This window comes from Oryza glaberrima, chromosome 11 (assembly GCF_000147395.1).
Source record: "Oryza glaberrima chromosome 11, OglaRS2, whole genome shotgun sequence".
Lineage (NCBI taxonomy): Eukaryota > Viridiplantae > Streptophyta > Magnoliopsida > Poales > Poaceae > Oryza > Oryza glaberrima.
The window spans coordinates 14,247,951-14,256,859 of record NC_068336.1 but is presented as its reverse complement, the minus strand read 5'-3'; the positions used below and the strand labels follow the sequence as shown (position 1 = coordinate 14,256,859).

At 41.6% G+C, this 8,909-nt stretch overlaps 1 long non-coding RNA gene across 1 annotated transcript; it reads left to right on the top strand.

Annotated features, from left to right (window-relative positions):
- Positions 1 to 5,126: 5,126 nt before the first annotated feature.
- Positions 5,127 to 5,910, top strand: LOC127753759 (uncharacterized). Its single transcript, XR_008012693.1, has 3 exons — positions 5,127 to 5,326; positions 5,404 to 5,515; positions 5,580 to 5,910. It is a non-coding gene; the product is annotated as an uncharacterized LOC127753759 (long non-coding RNA).
- Positions 5,911 to 8,909: the final 2,999 nt, after the last annotated feature.

Sequence of the window (8,909 nt, the reverse complement as noted above, 5' to 3'; positions counted from 1 at the left end):
TACTGAAACAGGAAACAAAACCATTTTTAATGGATTTACTGTGACTTGAATGGACTTAATCGGAGCTCGGATGAATTAGTTATGATTTTTAGAAGATTATCTGTGTTTTTACTAATAAAGAAAAAGCCTTAATGTATTTATTGCGCAATAATTCATCCCAGGGCTGACGTCAGCAAGGGGTGGGGCGGCGCCGACATGCGGGCCCCACTGGTCAGCGGCTCAAGGGGGAGGGAGGGGTACTGGCAGGCGGGGCCCACCGGGAGGCGGCTCATGGGGGAAGGAGGAAGGCGGCCTGGCTCGGCTTGGCTTCAAGCCGGCCGGCCGGTTATGGCGAGGGCGGCGACAGCAAACGGCCACCGACGGTGGCGGCCTGCGAGAAGACGGTGGCGGCCGGTGACGCGGGCGACGGTGCATCGCGGCGACGCGCATGCGGGGAGCGGCGGCGCGCACGGGAGGAAGAGAAGGGGAGGGAGATCTCACCGGGGTTCGGCCGGCGCGGGAGGAGACAACAGCAAACGGCGACGGTGAGCGACCGGAGGGCGACGGCGAACGGCGGCCGAGCTCCGGGACACCTTAAGAGAGGAAGTGTGAGAGGTTAGAGGGAGAGAGGGTGTCCACGACGAGCGAGAGCCATGGTCGACGGCGGCGGCTATGGTGGTACTCACCGGCGCGCGGGGAGAAGCGGCCCCCACGGCGGGATTGGATGGGGACGCGGCGGCCGGGGTAGCTTTGGCGGCGGCGAAGCTAATGGCGGCGGCGGATTGGCTCGGTGGCGGCTCCAATGGCGGCGAGCGGCGGCCGGAGGAGTGGAAAAGGCGGCGGCGGCGGGTGTAGCGGCGCGGGAGCGATAGAGGGCACGGGAGGGAGCGGTGGAAAGAGGAAAAGGTGGATGGGAGTGGAGGGATGGTTTATATGGGCTCGGGAGGGGCGGATGAGGCCGAGAAGGTGGCCGATTTGGCTGGCGACGTGGGGGAAGTGGAGGAGGAGAGAGAGAGTGGGGGAAAAGAGCAAATCCCCCGTCGTTTGCGGGCGTGCAAGCTAGCGGGAGGTGTGGGGAAGGTGAGCGGCGACGTGGGCGTGCGGCACGGGCGGAGTGGGCGCGGGAAGCGGGGAAACCGGCGGCGGTAGGCGGCGGTTTCGACGGTGGGAGGTGGAAGAAGAGGCCGACAGGTGGGCCCCATCTATCGGTGACCCGGAGGGGTTAGGGAGGAGAGAGGAGTCGGCTTGGGTCGGCCCAGCCGAGGGAAGGCCGGCGCGGGAGGCGAAAGGACTGGGCCGACGGCCCAAGAAGAGAGAAAAAAGGAGGAAAAAGAAAAATAAAAAGAAGAAAGGATTTTTCCAGGGATTTAATATTGCCCTTTGCTCATTTTAATTGGCTAAAATTATTTCCAAGGCTCTGAAAATTCCACTAAAAATCCTGTTAGCATATTTTGACATGTAGAATCCAAGAAAAAATTCCACATGTCGATTCCGATTATTATTTGCATTTATTAATTAGGGATTCATCTCTAGGTTAAAAAGAACAATTTCTTCGGACGATTTATTTTACAAATTTTAAAGCTGGAAAGGGGAACTTCAGGGCGTGACATCCAATTACAGTATGATACTGATTTTGGGGACGACGGTATGGAGGTTGACAGCAGGCCGCACCTCCCCCTCCTGCCAAAAGAAGCAAGAGGGTGAAATCTTCTCCACCCAAGCTTGACACATGCAGAAAAGCTACTGGAACGGGGAGAGGAAAAATAAAGGTGCCATTAGCCCCAAAGAAGCTTGATCTTGGCAAGGCGCCAGTAGCTCCTCCAAAGCCTCCAGCCGAATTCACATTGGGCATGCCATTGGTCGGAGACGATGCCTTATTCAAGATGGGCCCTGCATGCAAGGAGTTGCACGGGTACTACATGGAGAAGTCCAACACAAGGAGGAAGAATAGAGAGACCTCCATGTTGGGCCAGCATGATGGTCAGCCGTTCCTCGGGCCTACTGCCTTCATCGCCGTAGACTTCAAAGGTCTATGGGACCTCTACAGGGTGCGAGCGATCGACACCAACCTCCTTAAGTGCTACTCCTTGTAAGTATTTCTTGGTACGCAATATGGTAGTGACTGTTCACGAATTAAGCTTACCCTGACTCTTGTCTTGCTCGTAGGTTAACCTGGAAGCATGTCCATCGTAAAGCACCCCATGTTGCCTTACTCGATCCAGCTGTCGTCATCGAGACAACACTGAAAAATGATTGAGCAAACATGGTGGGCTATATCAAGGACTGCTTATTTGCCCGTCAAGACAAGGACTTCATTATGTGTGCCTACAATCAACAGTAAGCATGTACCGTACTTATACTCAAATACTAGACGCGTACAACTGTAGTATGTAACTAGCAATTTAATAATTTCGCAGGCGACATTGGATTCTTCTGGTAATAACGCCGAAGTGGAGCCGGGTACACTTCCTTAACTCCAATATCAAGCCAGAAATATACGATTGGTCCGCCATCGAATCTGCCTTGAACGAGGCATGGAACTAATACGTGGCAAGAGGCGGGAGGCATAAGGATGGGCATCCCAAACTTGGTCACAAGAAAGACTTCCCAAAACATCAACAAGTTGGCGACCAGTGCGGGTTCCATGTCTGCCATAACATGAGGAGCTTCGCAGAAAAGGTAACATTGCTCGACCCTGAGGTGTGTATTTCAATTGTTTATACACACATAGGACGACAAATTTACAAATATGTAGACTAACTTGGCGCCGAACATGCAGGAATTTATTTCAAGCATTCCGGAAATTAACTTCGAAATCATTAGAAAGGAGATAGCACAATTCATACTAGATGATATCTTGTCACCGAAAGGGATGTTTAGAGTGAAGTCCTAGTTAGCTCGTCTCGGAATGGCAGAACATTTGCAATGCATATACGACAAACATTTGATTTTTGTAAATATTCTTTGTAATACAATTAAATTCTTTAGAGTAAAGTCCTAGGTAGCTCGTCTCTGTATATATTTGCATTTCTAGTTACATATAAAATTGTTCCAATTTATAACTTAGTTTTACAGGTTTTGATGCATGTCGGCGGTTTGGAGAGAATAATGGATGTGAATGACATATATATGTGAATGGGTTGTGGATGTGAATGTATATGTGTTTGATTTTGTGAATTGGCTGTGCTATGATGGAATATGAATGTGAATTGGCTGATGTGATGCTGGGAATGGGTCTATATGAATTGGCTGTGAATTGTCTATAACACTGTAAAGTCATTTTAAAAATGTCTCTATAGTATTAGAAAAATGTCTTTATAAGACATATTTGTTGCAGTGATTGTACCTGCTGTAAGTGTTGGTCCATTACGATAATCGGCTGTAAGATACCAGGAATTTCACGAAGGAAAATTTTTTAGGAAAATTTAAAACTTTTTGAAAACCAAAGCATTTGAGAGCATATATAATAGTTGATCTTAGAGTTTAAATCCTGTGAATAAGATAAAACACAAAGTTTTGTTGGGACAAGATTAGAGCTAGTCCAAAATTAGATTTTATAAAATCTTGAGTTAACAAATTCCAAATCAAATAAGTTGGTTTAAATTTTAAATAGAAATTTAACCCGTTTGGTTTTGCATTCTAACCTAAGCAAAATATTCGAACTAAAAGCAAACAAATGGAAATATATGTTTTAAAATAAGAAAAACCTAAATGGAAATAAATATAATTGGTGGCATGTGCATTTTATTATTTTAGGTTTGTTTTTGGATATTCTTGGTGCATCTCATAATAGGTTTCATATGCATGTCATGTCTAAACAAAAATTCCTAAAACTAAATTAAGCAACAATAAATAGCACTAAAATTCTCATAAATATTACACAACATCCTGAGTCTATAGTAATTTTAGTTTGAATTTATCACATCAAATGGTATCTCAAATAATTCCAACAACTCATCTAGAAATCTGGAAAAAACAGCATATCATTTAGCCTACTTTGAACATTCACCAAAATTTAGTCATAACATATCTAGCTAAACCACTTAGTCAGAATGCTAATCATAGTGTGCTCTACCACCTGGTTCAATGGCTGAATTAAATTCAAAATGTAACCACATGAGATGAGAGCCATAAGTTGCTTAAACAGTATTTAGACTGCAGTCAACATAGTATCTTAGGCCTATTTACTAAATTACCATGGTAACTCAAAAAGTAATTAAATCTTGGAACTTGGCACATTGAACCATCAAATTCTTGTCTACCTTGTAGCAACCTTGTCTCCCCAAAATTCTAAATTAAATGGAAGAGAGGAGTAGGAAATAAACTACATGTTGGTATAGTTTTAACACTCAAAATTTAGAGCTTCTAGGTTTCTCCTTCTACACATCTCTCTCTTACATGTGGGACTATGCTCTTGTGGGACCCATGTGTCATACACTCACAGCCAACACATCATCTACACACCTCTCATTTAATTTATATTTCATTTTTCTAAAGGTGAGAGAGAGGAATAAAAATCATTTCATACCTAAACTAGCTACTACTCTACCTCTCACATACACCTAGGATACATCAACTTGGACCCATATGCCATCCAATCTTTAGCAAACCACCTGGGTTAGACACACCATTGAATCCACCTTGTATTTATCAAAAGAAGAAAGAGCAAGAGAGATTCACTCACATTCTTCCCCATACCCCATCTTTCATCTAGGTAACATCTACCTAGGGCCACATATCAGTCTCTCTTGCTAGAATGGGTGAAGTACAGGTAAATCCCAGCTCCTCTAGCTTATCAGCACCCAACACCCTAAATTCGTGTCCTTGCCAAGGTTTGACACCTAGCTAACACCTTGCCACCTCAACCTTCACCATTTACCAAACCAACTCGCTACTCTAATCTCCATCTATCCCTCATCGTGTTCCTCTAAGAAAAGCCATGAAGAACTCCCTCGAAATCTCCAAAAACATCCAATCCTTTCTCTCAACCAAAGGTGTTTGATTCGTTACAAATCTTCTCTGGTGAGCTTCGGCATAGTATAATCCTGACAACGGTATCTACGGATCATAATTAACTCAGTCCTGTTCTTTATTTTCCCTTTGCATGGATCGAACACATTGCGTCGAGCTCGTCGGCGTCCTCGGTGTCCAGAGCGCCGCCATCGGTCGCTTAGCCGTTCCCGATGATCCAGTGCATCTCCGACCGAGCCGCTGCGCCATGATCGTCGCCAAGGTTCCAGGAGAAGGCCTACCAAGGTAATCGCGCTGAAGAGCCGCCGACAAGGAGATTCTCTCTTTCTTCCTCAAGTCCGGCCGCCGGCCAACGTCGTCCGTTCCTCGCTCTCGGGTGAGCTTCGGCGCAATTCCTCGCATATGAAGCATCCTTGGATGATCTTTGATCCATTCCCCTCCTCTCCTTGGCAGCCCGAAGACCGGAACAAACCGTCGCCGTGAAGCCGACGCAATCCATCGCCGCCGAGCCATCTCCTCCACTGTCACCGCTGTCCAGACCTTTTCAAGCCGCGGTCAAGCTTCGGTGAGCGTCATAGCACTTCCTAATGCCACATTCATGCATCCATTTGATCACTACATGGCTATAGGCGCACATGCAGTAGCAGCCCGTGCACAGCCGCCGCTCGGACTCGCCGCCGGCGTTACTCCGATGACCGCAATCCGAGAAAAGTAGAGGAATGGAATCCCGAGAGCGTGCTCCTCATTTCATCTTTTGACCTCAACCCCAAAGGAGCCACCTATTGCCGCCGGTGAGCTCGAGATCGAGCTCAGCCATGGCTCTGCTCAGCCTCTGTATCGAATGAACGAGGTAGAGAAAAGCAAGGACTTTGTTTTGAGAATTCGACCAACTGTAGGTCTCAGTATGTAAACATCTAAATCACTGACAGGAGGGTCAAGAACTGAAACGTAAATATAAAAGAAAACGGGGGAGTCTTTATAAACTATGTCATAGACACGTTTTTGGACTGAGGGTTGATTCCCCCACACTCTAGGGACCTTTCTGCAAAAGATCTCTCACTGACCAGTGGGCCCTATGTTTTTAAAATCTGGAAAATATAAGGAAAATGCCTTAGTGAATATCTAATCAACAGAAAAATAGGTTAACTTGTAAATTGCATATAAAATTCATTTTAGCTCCAATCTGGATGAACTAAATTTCCGTAGAATCACCAAGTTATATACCTTATAATATGGAAACATAAAACTTGGCACTTGAAGTAGAAGAAATAGCTCTAATAATTCACATAAGAAATAATGAACATAGAGCAATCGCAAAAACTATTTCGAGAGGCATTTCGATTTAGACTTAACGAGCAACGCGGACAGTTACGTGAGAAAAGTACTAGTAGCATTACAGGCATGCATGCAAGTAGTTTTTGCTATTAGGTTGTGCATATTTTTTTCTTCTTATGAAATTTTCTCTTAAATTACTTATCCGATCTATAATCCGATTACATCGTTGTGTTCGTAACAATTAATCTTTACAACAAGATCTCACATGATTATATTTTGATGAAAAATCACAAATTACTTTTATGATATGTCTAAATTACTTTTAGATTTCACTAAGTTACTTCTTAGACATACAAAAGTAAATTCAGTAAAGCCTAGAAGTAATTTACATATATTATAGAAGTAACTTAGAACAAAACGAATGTAACTTTGGCATGTCATCTGAAGTAAATCCGTTGTAGAGATAAAAACATGACTCTATCTAGAAATTAAATTAATCAGCACAAATTATGAAACTAACTAAAAACAATAATAAAAGTAATCACCTCAGAGCATTATGAATTTATAGGAAGTATTTTAATCAAATCTAAAAGTAACTTATATATATGATAATTAAATATATGATAATTTGTTCAATGAAAAAATGTATTAATTAAAGTTACTTTTTTTTATAAGTTACTTCTATAATATATGTAAATTACTTTAAAGCTTACTGAATTTACTTTTGTTTGTCTAAGAAGTAACTTAGTGAAATCTAAAAGTAATTTAGACATATCATAAAAGTAATTTATGATTCTTCATCAAAATATAATTATGTGAGATCTTGTTGTAAAGATTTAATTGTTATGAACACAACGGTGTAATCAGATCGTAGATTAGATGAGTAGTTTAGAAAATTGTATTTGAAGTATAGGTGAATGGTGTCTCTCATATATGGAGTGCTGTGTAGTCACGTCCTAGAGCAATCTCCAACTTAGAAAATTCATATAAAATTCATCTTAACTTAATTTGGAGTGAACCAAATTCCAGTGTGCTAAAAAAATCATTAATTTGATTTACATGAACTAAAACTTGATACTTTCTATATAAAATCATCACAAACTATTTAATTGGTAAAATAACTAGTATAGTGTAAACTAGAAACTATAAAACCCATAAGTGATTTATTTTAACTCCAAATGAGACAAACTAAAATTTGTTAGTTTGATAATAGCATGTACATTTGTTCTGTATATAAATCTGTAGAAGAAACCATATCCAAAAACATCACTAAAATTTGAATAATGAATTAAAATTAAAGGACGGTATAGAAACTTCTAGAATTCATATAAAATTTAATACCAGTCTAAAGGAAGTGATCTCAGGTCTCTTAGGTTATAAGAACCATGAACTTAGTTTTTATGAAATAAAATATGACACATACAGTACTCAAAACATATCTAAAATTCGAAATAACTAATAAAGACTATAGCATATGACCTATCTTGTAAAATTCATAATAAAATCATGCTAACCTTAAAAATTGTGAAACCAACTTTGTTGAACTCCTGTGAGCATCCCCTTCACTGCAGAAAGCCAACATTTCGCAAAACTTAGACCTAAAATGCACCTAAGGACTATTAGAGGTTAATTAATCTAGAGCTAGTATTAAACTTTGAAAATTAATAACTCTCAAATGCAAAGTAATAAAATATAAATTCTTTCACCTAAATTCATCTTAGACCAGTACCTAACCGCACTAGTAAACTCATGCATTTTAGATCATTTTAGATTTTTACATGTTTTGGTATTTATCGTTACCGTTATTTCATTTAGACGGCGAAATCGATACCGGTGAAGGAGATGGATTATATCTAATCTCAGGGAGGTCTTATATCAATCAAGGCAAGTGTTGCCCTTCCTTTGAACATATTAAATCCTATGTTTTCAGGCTAAATGTTTTGATTGTAAAGTTGCACGCGTATTTCTAACTATCGGTACTTCCAAACGATAGATTGTAGTTGTCCCCTAAAAATATGCATAACTTCCCTTTTGAAAAATCATCCCTTGCTGTTTTGAACCTTAGGATTAATTAGAGTACTTTAATTGTGCTCATATGACTATGCTATGCTTTTATAAAGTGCAAATGCTTAGCCTTGCTTAGTGATAAATAAAAACATGGCTATGGTTCACTTACTATACATTTTGCAAACACTTTTTGAACATTATGGACAGAGGTGATTCTCTGATTATTTGTGAAATAAAATGAGATAAAAATGTGATTTGACTTGGGCGGCATGTGGTATGCATATGGTAGTAGTTGCATACCGATAGGGGGAGTGTTCGCCTGAGTCGATTAAGGACCGAACATCATATCACCCATTATGTTTACCGTATATCCACATGTGTTAGTATGGGATGACCTTGGCCTATTAAGTTAAGCACTTGTCTGACCTTGCATTCGGGAGGCCGTTGTAGTATAGGTAGGGCCACGGGTGTACTGTGGGCTGCCTAGAGGAACTACCCATGAGTGTGTGTTTGTGATGATCATAGGATGATAAATTCCCTATGTGTGTGTGTGTTCCGTGAGGGGTGTTTAGATCCACCTCACGGCATGGGCGTCTAAGTCTGTCCAATACAACGATATTGTGAAACATGGTGGGTTCCGGTTGTATCCGTCACTACGGCGTTAAGTTTAAGGCATG